Raw genomic sequence first — 21,533 nt, 5'->3', positions numbered from 1 at the left:
CCGTCACTAAAAGCCATTTTCATCACTAAAAGTCGTCACTAAAAGTCTACTAGAAATAGCTTTACCAGCCCTTATTCAATTGACTACAACTTTCTATACAAATGTCCAAATAATAAACGGTTTAATATTCTGAAAACTAGAATGCAAGGGCTACAACTTTCATGTTTTTTGCATATTTTCAGATTCCTTATATATTTTGAGACATAAGCTTTCAAAGTAGCCTCCTCGCATCAGAAAGTTCTAAAAATATTTCAATACAACATTATCAGCCTTTATTCAATCGACTATAACTTTCTGTACACATATCCAAATGATCAATGGTTTAGCTCTCCAGAAACTAGAATGCAAGAGCTACAACTTTATTGTTTTGTAAATTTACAGATTCCTTATGTATTTTGAGATATAAGCTTCCGAAATAGGCTCCATAATTGCACAGTTGCTGTACAAGACAGCTTCTGCAGCAGAAAATTCCAGCAACCCTTTTTGTCTGATTTCCATTCCGTTAACCTTCCGAAATCCACCCGAGGCCCTCAGGACCTTAACCAATTATACCAACATGTCCCAAAATACTACGAACTTAATCAAGGCTTCAAATCATGTCAAACAACAATAAAATTACGAATCACTCATTGAATTGAATTATGAGTTTTCAAATCTTCCAACTTTTACTTTTTGCGCTGAAACATATCAAATCAATCCGGAATGACTTCAAATTTTGCACACAAGTCATAAATAACATAATGGATCTATTTCAATTTTCAGAATCAGATTCCGAACCCGATATAAAAAAGTCAACCCTCGGTCAAACTTTCCAAAAAACTTTTATTTTCCAACTTTCGCCAAAATGCATCAAATTGTCCTACGGACTTCCAAATCCAAATCCAAACATGCTCCTAAGTCCAAAACACCATACGAAATTATTGGAATCAACAAAATTTTATTCCGGGGCCGTTTGCTCAAAATTCAAATCTCCGGTCAAACTTAAGAAATCTTTAGCCTTAGATTTCTAGATTCTGTTAAATGACGATAATTTGAGCTAGGGACCTCCGAATTCGATTTCGGGCATATAACCAAGTCCCAAATCACGATACGGAACTACCGGAATGGTCAAAATTTGGATCCGGGTTTGTTTGCTCAAAGTGTTGACCAAAGTAAAGTCAGTTGAGTTTTAAAGCTCTAATTCACAATTTAATCCATTTTTCACATAAAAACCTTCCGAAAAATTATATGGACCGCGCACACAAGCCGAGGATTATTGATACCGCTTTTCAAGGTCTTAAAATACCAAGATAATTATTTAATCTAAAGATGACATTTTGGGTCATCACATTCTCCACCTCTAAAACAAACATTCGTCCTCGAACGTACTAAGAATTATTCTCAGGTTGCCAAATTGACGATTTTACTTTTACACAAATATTCACGATTGATCCCACATTACCGCATTCAACATAAGTCTGACAATACCATTTCAATTGAGATTATTTCCTTTATCCATATTTGTAAACTTGAATACCAAATTTCTTACACTCCAATCATTTCCCGAAAGGTCTGATTTTCACGTCAATACACGATATTAGTCTCGACCGGCTATAGCAACTCGTGCCTACGCACCCATCAAATACGGGGTATTACATTCTCCCCCACTTAGGGTCATCCGTCCTTAAATGAGAAGTAGAGCATGTCCTTAAATACATAATGTAACTTATCTCTTTCTTTGCACATCTCAATATCCTAGATTTTTCTAACTCTCAAATTTTTCAGAAATTTTGGTAGAGTCTCCCTTGTAATTGGGCCTATCCACTTGCCAGAGTAACACCAAAAGAACTCCTAACAACATGTCAACAACCCAACAAAGCACCACCAAGTATATATTAATAACACTAATCTCCGCATTACAAGCACGACATTATCACAATGATATCTTGACATGAAACACATCATATGTATGACCATAACCACATCTCTGGTCTTAATAGTTGTTCATAATAGATTACAACATCACCAATTAACCTCATGTTAATAAAATTTCGTTTCGAACCTCCAGATTAATAAAAACAAGGCATGAAGATCTCATAATTACTTATCCGAATTAACGAGTAACAATTTACATCCCTGGGTACTCACCTCGTAGTCTAAAACTCAATAATTACAATACAAATCTGGCAAATTATGCACAAAGATATTCATACAAGATTTTTTTTCCAAATAAGTCTAATAGGCATGACTCCCTATAAGTACTATAGTAAAAATTTTAATTTCACAAAGGGAGTATTTAAACAGAATTTTTTTTCTTTCACCACAAGGACCTTAGCCTTATATAACATCTATCGTAGCTTGTAGCCAGGTTTAAATATTTCTAATTATATTAAAACATAAGGATCTCATCCTCAACTCTGTACCACAAGTAATATGCACATCGTGCCAAATTGGAACATTCCATTTTCTTCTTTTGAATAATTTTTCGTTTAACAAAATTTTAACATATAATGATAGACATAACTATCTCCATCAAATCTCCCAACATGAGTATTCACATGAGCAAATTTTAGAATTAAGAAGCTCACTCATAAGTGGAGCATAATAGGAGGACTTGTCTCAATACTCAGAACCAAATCAAGTTAAGAAAATTGTTACTTTGTAATAATTCGAGAACGTACTTGTAACGACACCATCTAGTGTTGCGACCTCAGCCATACCATAGAAAATATATCAGTGGCTCGGTCTCCACTTCTAGGAGTCTCACCTCCATCTCTAACATCATGACCCCTACCTCTGGTTGGTCATGTAAGTGGAGTAGTAACTGTAATGGGGCACATAGCCTGAGTGCTTTTACAAAATATGTTTCTCCCAAGTCTAGGACAATTTTCCCATGATGTGCCTAGTACTACCACATTCATAACAATCCCTTTGAGGGTTCGGCTGCTCATACTGAGTCTATGCTAGATAACTGGAATAACCATTATACGAACCTCGTGGTAGTGGTGCATTAAAAGAAATTTCTGGAGCACCTCAAATAATCAGATATATTGACTAAGCTGCCCGGCTGCCCGAGCTCCTGTCGTAATGATTTGTAGTTGTAGAGTAGAATCCGCTGAATTCTTTAAAACCTCGAGAACTCTTGGTCTTCTTAGCTTCCTCTTTTCCTCATCCAGAACACATTCTAACATTTTGGAAATTTCTACCACTAGCCGAAATGAAGCATCAACCCATAGCTTCCCGGGTTTTTACTAAATTTCAAGATCATAATTGAGTTCTTTAATAAGTCTGGGGACTCGCTCTCTAGCTTAGGAACCAAAGTAGGAGTATGACGGCTAACTTATTGAACATGATGACATATTCTGACACTGTCATGGTAACCTGACACCACCATTCAGACCCCATATACCACATATTACGGAGAATCTATGAGACAAACTCCTTCAAAAACATTTCTGAGAACTGAGCTAAGTAGGCGGTATTGCATTGGCTAGTCTGCCCTCTTCATAGCCTTGCCACAAACACCGGCGGCTAATTTCTTCTTTTGCTATGTTGACTCAACACTGCTGAGCTAACCTATTTATTCATATACTCTTCGATTCTTCTTTGGGGTAACTCTTTCCCCTAATGATGCACAATACTCACAAAAGTATAGCTCCATCAAGATAAATCTTGGCACGAACTACATAGTCCAGAAGATCGTCAACCATTGTACTTTCTCTGAAGCACCCCAAAATTTGCAACCTTGACTTCCACACTGAGCAAACCTTCTGTAAATGTAAAGTTTTTTTTTAACTCCTTTCAAACTGAAGTATTGGATTATTAAGGAGGCAGACATACCGCAAGTCCTAACCTTATCCCCTACATGTCTCAAGCCTTAAATATGTGTAAATTATTAGGGAGCCTTTAAGTACCATATATATATATATATACATTTTAGGTTAAGACTGATATAACATATGACCATTCAATCCATTCATTAATAGTAGACATCCCCATTTGGCGCGAAGTCATGGGTCACAACGTCCAATAATCCATAATGTTGACCTTTGTAACTCATATAAATCAACTAGACGCCAAGGTCCATTGCACCCCTACATGATTTAATGGGTGATCTTCTCAATGCGTCCGCATCTTCAGACACAACCATAACGGGTCTAGTAAATACATAATCTTTCCACCACCTCTTGGCGAAACCCGTCATCTGAAACACAGTAAAATCAACCCCCTTTGTTTTCAACTATTCCCATGTTCTACGATACTTCATAGCAGCGGTTGAGAAAATCATATGGGTACTTAAAAGATGTACCACTGAGATAGATTGGAAATAGCTAGGTAAACTTATTCAATCTTAGCAAAGCCTCAAAAGACAAGGCCGGCCTGTCATCGGCCTATGCCATAATAACTGGTTGAGCTGCCCCAACTGGATGAGATTAAGCTAAATACTTCATAAGTTCATGCAACACAACCCATCTAATTCCTCAAACCATTTGCAAATCTCGCATTCACCCTCGTAACAGTCAATCTAACTCTCATACCCGATCCAAACTCAAACTGTAGCACATGCAATTCACTGGTAAAAGAGGACTCGCTACAAAACAACATAGGGTTGACACAAACCTCGGCACACCCCGCAGGAGGTAACCCACCTGCTTAGCCTCAAACTAGTATCTCTATACATTCTTCCATAATCATACTATTACGCAATCACTTAATCTCTCCCTTAGTCTAAACTCATAACACAACATGAAGATTTACTGCTCCACAACTAAACTACATGAGAGGTCCTTCAACACACCCATAGCTCGAGGTCATACATCAACTCAAGACGGAAGTCAAACACCCAATAGTCCTTACTACATCCCCAATTAACTCTTCTTGTCACATTCGAATAATCTAATACATCTCAAAATCAAATCATACTCGCCCCATAGTTATCCAATCACAAATCCCACCAATAAGGACATAAATGGACATATAAGTCCCAAATGCACGTGCTCACACAATCAAAATCTTAGTACTCAAGCCATAGACAAAACCTGGCCTCAAGTCCTCCAGATTGGCCCAACATCACACACAGAAATCACATCTCTCACTTCAACCAGGGAATCACAAGCTGTTAATGCATAGTAGATACTGGGTGCTCATGTGCGCAAATGAGCGTGGAAGGAATTCAAGGAATTATGCTTCAAGTTTAATCAATGTCGCACGATAAGAATTCAAGAATGTGGAATTTCCTAAAGGGTTCTGCAGCCTCTCGAAGATAAGTACAGACATCTCCGTACCAATCCGCAAGATTCTACTAAACCTGCTCATGACTCGTGAGACCTATGTAACCTAGTGCTCTGATACCAACTTGTCACGACCCAAAATCTCACCTGTAGTGATGGCGTCTATCGTGGTACAAGGCAAGCCTCAACTCAACTTCTCAGCATAGTAGAACTTTTAAATAAAGGAGGAAGCAGTTAATATTAAATAAAACCTTTAAGAATAGAATATAACTCCAAAAGCACTAAACAATCCATCCCCAAAACCCGGTGTCACTGAGTGAATGAGCATCTAAATGATAACAACATCTGACTGATAAAAACACTGTCTGGAAATATAGAACAATACAACATGAAAGGAAATGAGAGTCAAGGTCAGCGAACGCCATGCAACTACCTCAATAGTCTCCTAAGTATGACTCCTCAATCAGCAACCGCCGTGACCAGAAGTGTCTAGATCTGTACAAGAGGTACAGGGGGTAACATAAGTACACCAACTCAGTAAGTAACAGAAATAAATAAGGAATTGAGAAGTAGTGACGAGCTATACAATAGAGTTATCTCAATAACTTTCAAATAAGAGTAGTCATACTTTCAATTAACAGTTTAAGTCACATCAGTACGTATTCAATAAACCAGATATCAAATTTGACTGAGCAGTAAATAATATCTTTCAATAATTTTCAAAACAGTGATATGACGTCTACGATGCAACAGTAATGAAGTAAATATATTTTCTTAGAATAACAGTCACTCTTTCCTCCCATTTACTCCAACCTCACAATCACTCATTCCTCACATTCACTCATTCCTCGCAGTCGCTCAGCACTCGTCACTCGCACTCAGTAGGTACCTGCGCTCACTGGGGGTGTGTACAGACTCTGGAGGGGCTCCTTCAGCTCAAGCGCTACAACAAGCCACCTCGTGGCATAAATCACTCAGGCCCTCGGCCTCACTCAATCATAAATCAATAACAACATGCTGCGGCGTGCAGCCCGATCCCATAAATATCCTCACAGATCAGGCCCTCGGCCTCACTCAGTCATAAATCAGTAACAACATGTTGTGGCGTGCAGTCCGATCCCATAATCATCCTCACAATTAGGCCCTTGGCCTCACTCAGTCATCAATCTCTCCAGTCTCTTGGGCTCAAAATGTCATGAAAATCAGCCCAAAAATGATGATATAATGTATCAATAATAACAACTGAGACTGATATTAAATGAATAAATGAATATGACTGAGTATGAAATATCAATGAAATCAGTGAGATGACAGCAAGAAACAACCACTATGGGTCCCAACAATATCGGCATAAAGCCTAAACATGATTTCTAACATGAAGTACAATAAATTTCTATGAAACAGAGGGAACATGTATTAAACAGTAGGCCAATTAATTCCATAGTCTCGCGGGACGGACCAAGTCACAATCTCTACGGTGCACGCCCACACGCCCGTCACCTAGCATGTGCGTCACCTCCAAAATAGTCATACAACACAATGTCCGGGGTTTCATACCCTCAAGACCAGATTTATAACGTTACTTACCTCAATCTGAGCAAAATCTTACTCCGCAATGCCTTTTCCGCTCAAATCGGCGTCCAAACGTCCCGAATCTAGTCACAATTAACTCGATTCATTCAATACATATTATAGGAATTAATTTCATACGAAAATACTAAATTTCCAACAAAATCCGAAATTAACCCAAAAAACGCTCGTGGGGCCCACATCTTGGAATACGACAAATGTCATGGAATATGAACCCGCATCCAACCACGAGTCCAACCATACAAATTTTACAAAAATCCGACATCGGATTGGTACTCAAATCTTAAATTTTTGTTTTTGGAAGATTTGCTAAAAATCTGATTTTTCTTCCATAAATTCATGGATTCATGATGTAAATGAGTATGGAATCATGAAATATAATCAATATAGGATAAGGAACACTTACCCCAATGTTTTCATGTGAAAATAGCCCAAAATCGCCCAAGAACCGAGCTCCAAAAATTCCAAAACGAAATGACAAAGTGACTGATTTTTGTGATTAAATGTTTCTGACCATCCGTCACTAAAAGTCGTCACTAAAAGTCTACTAGAAACAGCTTTACCATCCCTTATTCAATTGATCATAACTTTCTGTACAAATGTCCAAATGATGAACGATTTAATATTCTGAAAACTAGAATGCAAGGGCTACAACTTTCATGTTTTGGACATTTTCAGATTCCTTATATATTTCGAGATATTAGCTTCCACAGTAGCCTCCTTGCATCAGAAAGTTTTGGAAAAATTTCAATACAACATTATCAGCCTTTATTCAATCGACCATAACTTTCTGTACCCATATCCAAATGATTAATGGTTTAGCTTTCTAGAAACTAGGATGAAAGAGCTACAACTTTCATGTTTTGTAAATTTACAGATTTCTTACGTATTTTGAGATATAAGCTTCCGAAATAGGCTCCACAATTGCACAGTTCTGTCCAAGACAACTTCTGCAGCAGAAAATTCCAGCAACCCTTTTTGTCCGATTTCCATTCCGTTAACCTTCCGAAATCCACCCGAGGCCCTCGGGACCTTAATTAATTATACCAACATATCCCAAAATACAATACGAACTTAATCAAGGTTTCAAATCACATCAAACAATACTAAAATTATGAATCACGCATTGAATTGAATTATGAGTTTTTAAATCTTCCAACTTCTACTTTATGCGCCGAAACATATCAAATCAATCCGGAATGACTTCAAATTTTGCACACAAGTCATAAATAACATAATGGAGCTATTCCAATTTTCAGAATCGGATTCCGACCCCGATATCAAAAAGTCAACCCTCGGTCAAAATTTCTAAAAACCTTCTATTTTCCAACTTTCGCCAAAATGCGTCAAATTGTCCTACGGACTTCCAAATCCAAATCCAAACATGCTCCTAAGTCCAAAATACCATACGAAACTATTGGAATCATCAAAATTCCATTCTGCGGTCGTTTGCTCAAAAGTTAAATCTCCGGTCAAACTTAAGAAATCTTTAGCCTTAGATTTCTAGATTCCGTTAAATGACGATAATTTGAGCTAGGGACCTCCGAATTTGATTTGGGGCATATGACCAAGTCCCAAAGCACGATACGGAACTACCGGAATGGTCAAAACTTGGATCCGGGTTTGTTTGCTCAAACTGTTGGACGAAGTCAACTCAATTGAGTTTTAAAGCTTTAATTCACAATTTAATCCATTTTTCACATAAAAACCTTCCGGAAAATTATATGGACTGCGCACGCAAGCCGATGAATTATTGATACTGCTTTTCAAGGTCTTAAAATACCAAGATAATTATTTAATTTAAAGATGACATTTTGGGTCATCACAACATCAAATTATAATACTTACATTTGTATTTTTTTCCCCTAAAAGTTTGTTCTTTTTTTTTTTTTGGTTTCTGTACTTATTGTTGTTGTATTATTCATTACTTAATATTGTTATATTATCATATGACTTTTTATTAGCTTACCACTTTGTTAGTATCCTTAATTGCTCCCTTTTTAGTATAATACGATGAATATAATTTTGTATTATTCCTGAAATTTTGATTTAACTTTGGCATTTTGCTCTGTAGCTCCAATTTTAAGTATTATTCATTATTTAGTATTGCTATATTGCTATGTGGCTTTTTATTAGCTTATCACTTTACTTAATATCCTTATTTATTGCTCCTCTTTTAGTATAATACGATGAATATAAGTTTGTATTACTCTTGAAATTTAATTTAACTTTGTCCTTTGTTCTGTACCTCCAATTTTTTTGTTTAAATTTATCAAAAATATTTTTTTCTTGTTTAATTATTTTATTAAACAAATTTAAAGTGTAGATACCTTCACATTATTTCTATTCTTCTCTATATACATTATGTTCTATCATATAAATATTTTAATTATTTTTGTCACATTTTGTGTTGTATCTATAATATAAAAATTATTGTATTATATTTCTAATTCTTTTGAAAATAGGCCAAAGTTTAAACGAAGAAGGTTTTTTATTATTTGTCATAAATCTACTAATACTTTTAGTAATTATTATTTAGTATTACGTGCAATAATCAATTAAACCTTTTTTTCCTTTTGTTTTCCATATAGAGTTTTGACTTTAAGTTTTTTTTAACTTAACTATATGAAAATTTTAATTACATCTTTATATTGTTAATTTGTTTCTTGGAATTATTTTATTGTAAATGTTTTAAATTTTAGTTTTATCAATTATATTTTCAATTGCGTGATATTATTCATATAATATGTTTTTTCTCGTAATAATTCAAAAAACTTTCTCATATCAAATTTAAATGTTTAATCCTTCTATATATCTACCATTATATTATCCGTTAACAAAAAAAAAATCTTTATTTTTTGTTCTTTCTCTATTGTTACTGTGTTACCCATTACTTAATATGGTTACATTATTACATAACTTTTTATTAACTTGTCACCTACTTTATATCCTTATCTGCTACTTCTATTAAAATATACTATAATGAATCTAGTTTTTCTTTCTCTTAAAATAATTTTTTTATTTTAAATCTTTCACTCTACTTGAATTTATCACAATATTTTTGAGTATTAATTATTTATTTGCTTTATTTATCATTTAAATTAATTCAAAGTATAAATTCTCTCACAATATCTTTATCTCTTTAGTCACAACACATCAAAACTAATCAAATTCTGCGTCAAAGACCAGACATAAATGAACCGAGAAATGGGATGGACTATCGACTTGCCTCTCCTTCATAAACTTCCTTATTTTTCTTGATACGGAGACCAATAGCTCGTCGGAATTTTTCCATCAAAATCTTAGTTTTCTTCCGATGAATACACTTCAGAGCCAACCATTGGGCAAAATGGAACCTACAACATTGAAGTCAATGCCACCAGTTATCACACAAGCTACTATAATTTGGATTTCTAACCCTAATAAAAGTAAGTAAATTTCATACTAACAAACAAGGAATATTTACAATGCCTAATCAGCTCAAATGTTATTAATATTCATTCAATAAACTGCACCTCAACTCTAAACTAGTTGAGCTCGGCTATTTTGAATCATTGAATCCTTTATATGAATTCCACTCTGCTTGATCCCATTTCATTCCAATACTGGTAAATAAAGCTCAAAACATTATAAATATGATAAAAGAGAAGCATTAAATCCATAACTAAAGAGAGTAAAAAGAATGCACCATGCTTCCAAGTTCTTGTGATATACCAAGAGCAAGAGTTGTCTTTCCGGTACCAGGCGGACATGACCAACAAGCAAAAAAGCCCGACCCGCCATCTTCTTTTGGCGTATCATATCAACCACAAGCCCTGCAGCTTCTCTAGCTGCTGCCTGACCCACAAATCCAGCTGCCAGTGGTATTGGCATCCCATTAGGCTACAATATAATACAATGTAGTCACATTCAAGCAACCATATGTTGGCAATTTCAGTATAAACATACATAAGAATTAAACATCAAATGCAGGAAACCTCTTGGTAACTAAAGAACCAACAATAACATACTAGCACCACAAAAAAGTAATACCAAAGGCCAAAAACCCTAAAACCTAAAAAAAAAACATTAACCCAAAAATTTGTCTAAAAGATAAAAAGGGTACAAAGAGTAGACTAAGACAAACAGGGGGTTGGTTAGACCCAGCAAAAAATTAAAGCTTTACACAAACTTAATACCAAAGGTCTAAAACCCAAAACCCCAAAAAAATACATTAACCCAAAAGTTTGCTTAAACGGTAAAACAAATAGGGGGCGGTTTGTGACGACCCGACCCGTCGTCTCATGAGTTACTGTCTCGTTCGTCCCATTTTCTGCTTCCTCATATTTCATTATCGGTATTGGGTGCATTAGAATTTATTTGGAGCGATTTTGATAAGAAATGAGACATTTAGTCTCTTTTAAGGAGGTTTAAGTTGGAAAAGTCAACCGAACGTTGACTTATGTGTTAGAGGGCTCGGATTTGAATTCTGATGATTCAGTTAGCTTTGGGGGATGATTTTTTACTTAGGAGTGTGATCGGAAGTAATTTTGGAGGTCCGGTGTAGAATTAGGCTTGAATTGGCGAAGTTAGTATTTTGGCAATTTCCGGTTGATAGGTGATATTTTGATCCGAGAGTGATAATGGAATTCCAAGAGTTTATGTAGCTTTGTTATGTCATTTTGTACTTGTCTGCAAAATTTGAGGTCATTCGGACGTGGTTTGGTTGAGTTTTTGATCAAAAATGGAATTTGGAAGTTCTTGAGATTCATAGGCTTGAATCCGATGATGATTTGATGTTTTGATGTTATTTTGGGTGTTCCGAAGGTTGGGACAAGTTTGAATGATATTGTGGGACATGTTGATATAATTGGTTAAGGTCCCGAGGGCCTCGGGTGGATTTCGGAAGGTTAACGGAATGGAATTCGGACCCAAAAAGAAAAGAAAAAGCTGCTGCAATTTCTGCTGCTAAGCTGTCTTTGGACAACAAATGTGCAGTCGTGGAGCATACTTCGGAGGTCTATACCTTTTGATCTACAAGGAATTTTGAGATGATTCAAAAACTAAAGTTGTATCCCTTCACGTCCAGTTTCCAGAAAGCTAAGGAAATCGTAATTCGGACATCTGTAGAGAAAGTTATGATCGATTGAAGATGACTGGTGGAGCAATTTCTCCAGAATTTTCTGATTTCATGGAACCGATTTTAGAAGCTCATATCTCGGGATATATAAAGAGTTATATGGTGTAAAACCTATCAAATTAAAGATCTTCTAGTCTATTTTCTAAATCTTCAAACCGTTTGTAATTTGGATATTTATACAAGACGTTATGGGTGTTTAAACAGAAGGTGTCCGACAAGGAAATTTTTTAATTGGATGTACAACCTGTATAGCACAAGTGCAAGGTACAACTCAACGAAGCATGGACAGATTCTTTAAACACGGATTTGGCTTATTTCTTTCATTTCTTTCATTTCTTTCATTTGGCTTGGATGATTTTGGAGAGAATTTCAAGGGGGATTTTATCAAGCATCAAAGGTGAGTTGTTTCTACTTATTTCGAAGTTAAATACAAGATTATATGTGAATTAGAACATGAAAATCAGTAGAAAAGTGGAGTTTTAGGGCTTGTGCTTTTGAGATTTTCTAGGGTCGATTTGAAGGGTCAAACGAGCTCCGATTTTTGTGTTCTTTATATGTACGAACTCGTGAGAGGACGAAGAACATTTTGGTATAAAAATTTCTGGATTTCAAGACGCGGGCTCGGGTTTTGCAAATTTCATGATTTTTGATATTTTTCGAGTCTTTTCGATTGGGTTATATTCCCTTAGCCCATTGTGATGTATTCGTCGTGGTTTTGGCCAGATTCGACACGCGAGGAGGTCGATACTAAAGGAAAGGGCATCGCGGAGTAGTATGTGGCCGGCTAGAGGTGAGTAATAGATGTAAATGATGTCTTGAGGGTTTGAAACCCCGGAATTTCACATCGTAACGCTATATTGAGGTGACTTGCACGCCGAATAATGGGCGTGGGGTAGAGAACCATTGGGGATTGTGACTTGGTCCGTCCTGAGAGATATTTTACTACATTTTTTGTTGAGACGTATACTTTATTATTGTGAATTGGGCTTGTTGCCATGCTTGGGGCCTTGTGCCGATCTATAGAACCTTTAGGGGATTTTTGACTGGTATTCCTCGCTTATTTTGTTAAAGAATTTATATACTCAGTCATGTTTCCAATTGTAGGCTTCTTGCCAATCCTTCAGGGATTGATAACACTGCTTTCGCATTTTTTGCATATCATTTGACCTCAGTCCAAGGTTTTAAATACTGTTTTGCAAACTCAGCCATCTTTCTAAGATTTGAAAACTTAAATGATATTTCTAAATGATATTTTAGGCTGAGAACTACTGTTTTACAAATGCCCAAGGGGCCTATGATGATTTCTGGACTGAGCATGGATCGGGCTGCGCGCCACAGCAGTGACTTAAAACAGTGGTAACAATGGCACTGTGTGATGTGACTTGAAACATTATGGGTGGCTCGGGCTGCGCGCCGCTGCAGGAACTTGAAACAATGGTAACAATGACACTATATGATGTAAATGAGTCAGGTAACAATGACTGACCAGGATTTGATTGATACCACGAGATGGCTTGATATTGCGCTTGGGCTGTAGGAGACCCTCCGGAGTCTGTACACACCCCCAGTGAGCGCCGTCGATGATAAATAAATATGGATGGCTCGGGCTGCACGCTGCAGTGGGTACTAGAGGGTATTGTCATATGCATTGAATTGCACTCATGCATTTATTCCTTATCTGCATTATCTGCCATAATAATTATGTGCTCTTATTTCATTGACTGGTTGCTTCATACTGTTCTGAGCCTGAGGGGCTGATACTGTTCTGAGATACTGAGCCCGATGGGCCGATTTTTACTTATTATTTTGATACTGAGCCCGAGGGGCAGATTTCTAATTACTATTTTGATACTGAGCCCGAGGGGCAGATTTCTACTTGTTATTTTGATACTGAGCCTGAGGGGCAGATTTCTACTTGTTATTTTGATATTGAGCCCGAGAGACAGGTTTCTACTTGTCATTTTACTACCAAATTACCTGTTTTACTGGTTTAAAAGAAATTTCACATGATATTTCACTGAATTGTTATTTTAAATGATTTCACTGCTTCTGTATAGAATGTTGTGTGCCTTAACGTGTTTTCTTACCTTCAGTCATTATTTATATTTATTACTCACTGAGTCGGAGTACTCACATTACTCCCTGCACCATGTGTGCAGGTACAGGTATTCCTGAGGCATAAAGCGAGTTTTCTGCTGTTCAGTTTTTATTGGAGTTATCGAGGTAGCTGCATGGCGTTCGCAGACCCGTTTTCTCCCTTATCTTCTGTTATTTATGATATCTTCAGACTTTGTTCCTAATTTCATACTTTGTAGAATTTTAGTAAACTCTGTAGTAGCTCATGACTTGCGACATCCCGGTTAGGGCTGAGTTGGTTTGGATTTCCGTATTTTATCTATACTTTCCGCTATTGGATACTATTAAACCATGTTTATAATATAATTGTGTTAATTAATTGTCTTAAAAGGATGAATTGGGTTGAATGGCTGACCTTGTCTTCATGAGAGGCGCCATCACGACCAAGTTCGGGAATTGGGTCGTGACACGGTTAAAACCAGCACAAAGTTGAAGCTTTACACAAATTAAACACCAAAAGTTAAAATCCAAAAAAACACAAACAAATAATTAACTCAAAAAAATTGCTTAAATGGTAAAAAGAGGTATAAATAATGTACAAAGACGAGAGGAAGTTGGTGTAAAAAGACGAAGTTACCTCAAGGCCAAGGCCTTTAATGTGAATATGAGTGGCGATTCTCTATTTCTTAGTGGTCGATTAAACCTCTTCTATCTTCATATTTTTTTTCTTTAATATATCTCTTTAGCCTTCTTTTTCTTTTTCTTTGTTTGAGGTTTAAGAGTAGCTTCTCTAATGGAGGCGATGGTGGGGTTTTTGAAGGGGTAACATTTTTAATGCGCCATAAACCCCAGCATGTTCATATTATTTGAAATAAACCCTCGAAATTTTAAAAAAGTGTCACTTAAGTCCTTTTTGGCACCTTCATTATTGTTTTTCTTTCTTTCTTACTTTTCTCCTTTTTTACCTTAAGGCCAATTGTACTTTCTTAAAACAAAAGAGAATTCTCATCTTCACTCTCTAAATAATATAAAGCATTTCAACTTTTAAGTATGAGGATCAAAACATCTAATTTACATTGTGAAATTGAATGTCTAGCCTTTTCTTTGGATTAAAATCTACCTATTCAAGAACTACAAGAAAAGCACAAGAAGAGTTAGTAACATATTTTTTTTATAATTAAAGATATGGAAAATGTTTGAAAAAAGTCCTAACTAGAGAAAGCATTTGACTTCTCAAATGATAATGATATTACATAAAATGAGATGAAAAACGTACGTAGTATTTTGTCTAATATGACCGTCTTCAATTGACAAAGTCGTACACAGTTTGACACCATTTTTTCATCTTTTGTTTTTGGTTTCCCACCCGGTGTTCGGTACCCGTATTGTAGCCCGACTATATCCGGATTCGCACCGTGTAGGTCCCCATTCGGGGGAAGCGTTCCCTACCAAGTATTTTTCCATACCCAGGGCTCGAACCCGAGACCTTTGGTTAAAGGAAGAGCAGTCCCATCCACTGCACCATATCCTTTGGTAGTTCCACAATATTTTCTGATTTGTGTCTATCTTTTCTTTCTCTTTTTCTTTCTTTTTATTCCCTCTCTCCATTACACCAAATTCTGTAAGTAAAAGAAATTGATACTACGAGATGCGATACTATACCTGTTGATATATGAAAAGGAAAGACAATTTAAATTGAGGTGCATCTAAAACGTTTGCCATCATTTGTAAGATGCAAGACACTATGAATCTTAAAAGTCAAGAAGTTCCAAATATGACTTTTACGTCGATTAGATTATTCATTACATTAAGTTACCAAATAGAAAACAATACACACATTTCGGATCCTATTTAGTAAGTGATTGCAACTTCCATAACAAAGATAAAATCAAATAAATATACACGCGAACAAATGCGTGCTTCTCAGTGTTTCTCAAGTGATTTGCACTTCAAATAGAAGCAAGAAAGTTTTCTGAAGACAGCAACGGGAGCACAATCTCGTCATGTTTTTAGGAGGCATGCTTAAAACTCAGGCACAAGTCCTACTATTCTGGTGAGCATCTTCAACTTGACAATAGCTTCCTAATCTCCAGTTCCATCTTCCAGTAAGGAGTGTCTTTCAAGGATAGCAACAGTCTCTTCCTTGGTACTGTCATAAGATTAACAATTCATCAAATTACGCACAATAGTCTTATGACTTTCTCGTCCCAATGGTCAAACACCAAGAAAAGTTTCAACAATACAGTCATAGTTGTATACAACAACAACCCAGTGTAATCCCACAAGTGGGGTCCGGAGAGGATAGGATGTACGCTGTCTTACCCCTACTCTGGAAGGGCAGAGAGATCAGTTGATCAAGTCATGAACATTATTTAGAGCATTACCCCAGATAGAAATCTAGAAGGCAAAAAAAATCCAATAGCTAATATTCCATGTGAAGGCTCTGTGCTAAAAAAGGATAAAATATTATTTTGTCCCTCAAACAAGAAATGATTTGAAAATAGAATAAAAAGGGGCAAAGTCATAGCTACAACCAACAAAACAAGAACTAGAAAGCATTAAAAAAAAGGCATGACAAATATTGTATTTCTTAATCTTATTGTATCTATTGGAGAAAGGGAATTGACTATGACTAATTTAGCAAACAATATAAAAATTATCATGCACTTTCTTACTCATCAAGTATTTTCTGGTAAATTTTATTAATTTAAAAGTTAACTCCTTTGAAGCCTTCTCAGAAGGTTATGATCAGTTCAACTCGACAACAGTTACAATCCTAGATAATGGAAGCTTACCTCCCTGGTCTAAGAATCTTTTACTTTCCCAACTTGGTAAGATCCATCATAGTTAATCCTGCTTGCCAAGCCGGAAGAATTCCTCTATCATAGACATATGCACAATGCTCCCAAAGGTTCTCAAAATATTTGATGTTTATGCTACTGGGTTGTCCACTGAGGTTAGCGCTAGTAAGTGCAAGGGCACTTATAGAACCACGGGCAATTTTTCTAATGAAGTTATAGTCAGGAACTCGAACCCCTATGCTTTCTAGTCCGGGGTCTAATGACTTCTCAAGGATACTTGACTCACCTGCAAAATATCCATATTAAGCTGTTAAAACAGAAGATCACTAGTGTATTTACAGTGTCATCAATCATATCTGAAAGTCCAAAAAGAGCTCTTAAACTTCCACTAACAGCCCTCAAAATATTATCAATTTTAGTGTTTGGCTTAGAAAGTATGTTATAATAACAGTAGAAACAAGAAATTTCCCAGTTAGTTGAAACATGACAACTAAATTAATGAAGTTGAAGATTTTAGAACTGAATGGGTACAGAAGCAACCATTGCAGCTTCAATACCTAAGACAACATTCAGATCACAGCCCCATCGGAGGTCAATGTCCTTTTTTTGGGAAAACAGGAGGTGTCCCAGCTTGGCGCACTTTGACTATTCAACCGGATAGCAATTACCTATGGGTTCAATCTCTAAGCTTTTTAGCATTGAACTCATTATATTTTTAAAGTTATGGGTTCATATCTACTATTTGTTGTAACAACAACAACAACCCAGTATAATCCCATAAGTGGGGTCTGGAGAGGGTAGTGTGTACGCAGACCATACCCCTACCCTCGGGTAGAGAGGTTGTTTTTTGATAAGGTAAATTATATTAATCAAAAGGGAGAAAACTCCCGTATACAAGAAGTATACCAAAAAGTAGAGAATATACATCAGAACATGATTCTCTACAAAAGACGCCTAATCTTCTATACAAATGGGGGCTATATGAGTGCACCAAAAAGCGATCAAAGATAAAAGACTATTCTTAAGATGTGAAAAAGGAGATTCAATTCACTCAAAAGCTATCCTATTTATCTCCCCCCAAACTATCCACATGAGAGCTAACGGGGCGAACTTCCACGCCTTTTGCTTTTTTCGTCTACGGAAACCGGACCAGCTATATAGCATTTCCTTTACAGTGCTTGGCATCACCCATTGAACACCAAAAAGGTTCAGGCGCCCTCCACAAAGCTGAGGACACAGGGCAATGCAACAAAAGATGATCAACTTTTCCCCCTGAGCTTTTACACATATAGCACCAACTAACAAGTGTAATTCCCCTCATTCGCATATTCCCAGCAGTCAAAATCACTCCCCTTGCCGCTGGCCATGCAAAAAAGCACATCTTCGTGGGCGCCTTAAGAATCCATTATCTATCTAAGGGATCTGTTTACTCACTCCTCCAAATGATATACAGAATTTCACACACCCTTCAAGTGTTCAAGTGAGTTTGTTAAGACAAACTATGATCTTTGGTAATCCATTACTAAGCTATAGAAAATATTGACCATGTGGAAAAAAAGCACAGAAATCAGCTACATGCATACAATGCCAGGGTGATCTTCTATTTGCGCCATATCAAAATAAGAAATGCGACTGCATGGGAAATAAGACAAACCTAGACTATCTCCTTCTTTTTGTGAACCTCTCCTTTAGGAAGTGGAACATACTCCTCTGTCTCAAGATCAAATTCTGTGGCAAAAGCATCAGTTCTACCCACTCTTTTAACCGCTCCACTTTTTGATTCAATGTAAATGACATCACCAACAGCTACCTGCACATATATCGTGGAGACAGGAGATATCAACAGAGAAGATTAGGCTCCCTTGCAAAATAAGCGTATATGGGACAGAAGTAAATTAAAGACAAATATAATTCTCGCAATGCCTTCTGAGAACATGATTCAATAAGAATGACATGAAAGTTAATGAATTTACTCAAGAGAAAATATGCTTCAATCTAGATTCAAATGTTGGATGTTAAAATAAATTTCATTATTATCCTATTTATTGAACATATTAACAAATTGATACTTCACTGGCTTACCTTCTCTTTAATTAAGGCATCATATATTGTGGGGTTAAGCTTTAATTGTTTGGTACCTTTGACAGTTGTCAACCCAATTATAACATGGCTAATACTTTTACCATATCCGCCTGTCATGCTCTCACTCTCTTCTGGAGATAGTTTAGTCACCTGCATTAAGAATTGTTTAAAAATGAGATCAACTTCACAACGCATCAACATCGCAGAATTACTGTGTCAAGGACCGGACACAAATGAAACGAGAAATGGGATGGAGTATCGACTTGCCTATCCTTCATAAACTTCCTTATTTTCCTTGATACGAAGACCAATAGCTCGATGAAAATTTTCCACTAAAACCTCAGTTTTCTTCACTTCTGATGAATACACTTCAGATCCAACCAACGGGCAAAATGGAACCTGCAACATCGAAGTCGATGCTATCGATCACATACAAGATATATTTTGGATTACCAATCCTAATAAAAGTAAATTTTCATAACAAACAAAGAAGATTTACAATGCCCAATCAACTCAAACATTATCAATATTCAATCAATCAACTACCCTCAACCCTAAATCATTTGGTCTCGGCTATTTTGAATCATTGAATCCTTTATATGAATTCCGCTATGCTTGATCCCATTTCATTCCAATACTGGTAAATAAAGCTCAAAACATTATAAATATGATAAAAAAGAAGCATTAAATCCATAACCAAAAATAGTAAAAAGAATGCACCTTGCTTCCAAGTTCTTGTGATATACCAAGAGCAAGAGCTGTCTTCCCCCATACAAGGCATACCAGAAGCAGTAAAGCCCGACCCGCCATCTTCTTTTGGTGTATCATATCAACCACAAGACTTGCAGCTTCTCTAGCTGCTGCCTGACTCACAAATCCAGCTGCCAGTGGTATTAGCATCCCATTAGGCTACAATATAATACAATGTAGTCACATTCAAGCAACCATATGTTGGCTATTTCAGTATAAACATACATAAGAATTAAACATCAAATGCAAGAAACCTCTTGGTAACTAAAGAACCAGCAATAACATAGCACCTCTACAAAAAAGTAATACCAAAGGCCAAAAACCCTAAAACCTAAAAAAAAAACATTAACCCAAAAATTTGTCTAAAAGGTAAAAAGGGTACAAAGAGTAGACTGAGACAAACATGGGGTTGGTTAGACCCAGCAAAAGATTGAAGCTTTACACAAACTTAATACCAAAGGTCTAAAACCCAAAAACCCAAAAAAATACATTAACTCAAAAGTTTGCTTAAATGGTAAAACAAATAGGGGGCGGTTAGAACCAACACAAAGTTGAAGCTTTACACAAATTAAACACCAAAAGTTAAAATCCAAAAAAACACAGACAAATAATTAACTCAAAAAATTGCTTAAATGGTTAAAAGGGTATAAACAGTGTACAACGACGAGAGGAGGTTGGTGTAAAAAGATGAAGTTACCTCAAGGCCAAGGCCTTTAATGTGAGTGTGAGTGGCGATTCTCTGCTTCTTAGTGGTCGATTGAACCTCTTCTATTTTCATATTTTTCTTCTTTAATATATCTCTTTAGCCTTCTTTTTCTTCTTCTTTGTTTGGGGTTTAAGAGTAGCTTCTCTAATGGAGTCGATGGTGGGGTTTTTGAAGGGGTAAAATGTTTAATGCACCATAAAACCCAGCATATTCATATTATTTGAAATAAACTCTCGAAATTTTAAAAACGTGTCACTTAAGTCCTTTTTTGCTCCTTCATTATTGTTTTTCTTTCTTACTTACTTTTTCCTTTTTTACCTTAAGGCCAATTGTACTTTCTCATTAAGACAAAAGAGAATTCTCATCCTTACTCTCTAAATAATATAAAGCATTTCAACTTTTAAGTATGAGGATCAAAACATTTAATTTACATTGTGAAATTGAATGTCTAGCCTTTTCTTTGGATTAAAATTTATCTATTCAAGAACTACAAGAAAAGCACAAGAAGAGTTAGTAACATATTTTTTTTATAATTAAGGATATGGAAAATGTTTGAAAAAAGTCCTAGCTAGAGAAAGCATTTGACTTCTCAAATGATAATGATATTACATAAAATGAGATGAAAAAAGTACGTAGTATTTTGTCTAATATGACCTTCTTCAATTGACAAAGTCGTACACAGTTTGACACTATTTTTTCATCTTTTGTTTTTTTGGTTTCCCACCCGCTATTCGGTACCCAAATTGGAGCCCGACTATATCCGGATTCGCGCCGTGTAGGGCCCCATTCGGGGGAAGCATTCCCTACCAAGTATTTTTTCATACCCAGGGCTCGAACCCGAGACCTCTGGTTAAAGAAAGAGCAGTCCCGTCCACTGCACCACATCCTTTGGTGATTCCACAATTTTTTCTGATTTGTGTCTATCTTTTCTTTCTCTTTTTGTTCTTTTTATTCTCTCTCTCCATTACACCAAATTCTGTAAGTAAAAGCAACTGATACTACGAGATGTGATACTATACCTGTTGATATATGAAAAGGAAAGATAATATAAATTGAGGTGCATCTAAAACGTTTGCTATCATTAGTCAGATGCAAGACACTATGAATCTTAAAAGTTAAGAAGTTCCAAATATGACGTTTATGTCGATTAGATTATTCATTACATTAAGTTACCAAATAGAAAATAGTACACACATTTC

General features: G+C 36.1%; 1 pseudogene; it reads right to left on the bottom strand.

Annotated features, from left to right (window-relative positions):
• Nucleotides 1–18,450: 18,450 nt before the first annotated feature.
• On the bottom strand, nucleotides 18,451–20,406 carry LOC104222425 (ruvB-like protein 1; annotated as a pseudogene).
• Nucleotides 20,407–21,533: the final 1,127 nt, after the last annotated feature.

The sequence above is a fragment of the Nicotiana sylvestris genome, chromosome 3 (assembly GCF_000393655.2).
Source record: "Nicotiana sylvestris chromosome 3, ASM39365v2, whole genome shotgun sequence".
Classification (NCBI taxonomy): domain Eukaryota; kingdom Viridiplantae; phylum Streptophyta; class Magnoliopsida; order Solanales; family Solanaceae; genus Nicotiana; species Nicotiana sylvestris.
This window is presented reverse-complemented; position numbering and strand designations above follow the sequence as displayed.